The sequence below is a fragment of the Pteropus alecto genome, unplaced genomic scaffold (assembly GCF_000325575.1).
Source record: "Pteropus alecto unplaced genomic scaffold, ASM32557v1 scaffold270, whole genome shotgun sequence".
Classification (NCBI taxonomy): Eukaryota; Metazoa; Chordata; class Mammalia; order Chiroptera; family Pteropodidae; genus Pteropus; species Pteropus alecto.
The window spans coordinates 10,853,044-10,855,188 of NW_006430735.1; the positions used below are offsets into that span (position 1 = coordinate 10,853,044).

The 2,145-nt window shown below is 35.4% G+C and overlaps 1 pseudogene; it reads left to right on the forward strand.

The window, feature by feature from the left end:
- The first annotated feature begins 1,384 nt into the window (after positions 1–1,384).
- LOC112485360 lies at positions 1,385–1,500 on the forward strand (annotated as a pseudogene).
- Positions 1,501–2,145: the final 645 nt, after the last annotated feature.

The window sequence follows — 2,145 nt, forward strand, 5'->3', positions numbered from 1 at the left end:
AAAGAGGTTCACCTGCCTTCATGTGAGGTAAAAGCAAGAGAATTTTCCAGACATGGAAGGCTGGGAGCACAGTCTGGGTGGATGGCTTGTATGACAGATAATACATCGGATTAATTTGTTTTATAATGTAGGTGGGCAGCAGCCTCTAATAGGTACTAATGAACTTCGATCAATAGTAGAGTTGATAAAAATAGCCTTGTGTTCAATTGAGCATGACAAATGTTCAGAACAACAAACATTTTTTCAGCACATATTAGTGCCAGGCATTGTGCCAGGCCCTGGGAATGCACATATATGCAAAATCGTCCCTGCCTTCAAAGTTAATTTGAATATAATATAGTAAATTCTAAAATAAATATAAGCACAGGGCATCATATATAAGCACAAAAGATTTCTTCACCTGTCTTGGGCAATCAATGAAGGCTTCAGGAGGAGGTACAAAACAAGAACAGATTATTCTATTCTACTGTGGTAGAGACCGATGTCCTATTTTCATCATACCTTTCACCATAAATATGCTTCTGTCAGACTTTCTAACATAATTCTCAACATAGCTTCCTTGGAAGCTTTGTAACAGAGTTGTTAAAATGGAGGACCCTAGAGAAACCACCAGGCTGCAATGCAGAGGTGGAGATCTATGGGAAATTGATGTTAGACTGTGAACTTCTGCCGCAAAACAATTTGGAAGGTAATTACAAGGCAACAGCTCAAGGTAGAATGACCTTATAATTTATTGCCCAAACTAAGACACTTCTAAGGAGAGACACTATTAATAATTCCTATTGTACATAAGACATGAAACCGTAAAACCAGAAGAAAACATAAGAAGGAAATTCCTAGACTTCATTCTTGGTGATGATTTTTTGGATTTGTTACAAAAACGAAGGCAACAAAAGCAAAAATAAACAAGTGGCACTAAAAATAAAAAGCTTCTGTACAGCAAAGGAAACCATTGAAAGTGAAAAGGTAACCTACTGAAAAGGAGAAAATATCTGTAAATCGTATATCTCATAAAGGGTTAATATGCAAAATATATAAAGAATTCATACGACTAAATAGCAAAAAATAAATAAATAAAATTTAAAAAATGGGCAGAGAATAGACATTTTTCCAAAGAAGACATACAGATGGCCAATCACTAGTTACATGAAAAGGTGCTCAATATCACTAATCATTAGGGAAATGCAAATCAAAAATATAATGAGATATTATCTCACACCTGTTAGAATGGTTATTATCCAAAAGACAAGAAATAACAAGTATTGGCCAGAATGTTAAAAAAAAAAAAAGGCGGGGGAACTGTTGGTGGGAATGTAAATTGATGTAGCCACGACGAAAAACAATATGGAGGTTCCTCAAAAAATTGAAAATAGAACTACCAATGGTCTATGGCCGTGCCACCCTGAACAAGCCCGATGTCTGATCTCGGAAGCTAAGCAGGGTCGGGCCTGGTTAGTACTTGGATGGGAGACTACCTAGGAAGACCAGGTGCTGTAGGCATAAAAATAATAATTAAAAAAAAATAGAACTACCATATGATCCAGCAATTCTACTTCTGGATATTTACTCAAAGGAAACAAAAACACTAACTGCTCATTGCAGCTTTATTTACATTAGCCAAGACATGAAACAACATAAGTGTTCACTGATAGATGAATGGGTAAAAAAGATATGGTAGAGACATATAATGGTCTATGATTCGGCCGTAAAAGAGAACAAAATCCTGCCATCTCCTATGGCATAGCTGGACTCTGAGGATGTTATGCTAAGTGAAATAAGTCGGATGGAGAAAGACAAATACTATATTACATGTGGAATCTAAAAAAAAAAAGAAAGAAAGAAAAACTGAATTCATAGACACAGAAAACAGATGGGTGCACTGATGCATGTCAAAGTGGGGTGGAGGATGAGAAAAATGGATGAAGGTGGTCAAAAGGTACAAACTTACCATTATAAAATAAATAAATAAGTCCTCGGGATATAAAGTACAATATGGTGATTGTAGTTTAAAATACTGTATTGCATATTTGAAAGTTGCTAAGAGAGTAGATCTTAAAAGTTGTCATCACAAGAAAAAAAATTCTAACTACATACAGTGATAGATTTTAACTACAGTTGTTGTGGTAATCATTTCTCAATACACAC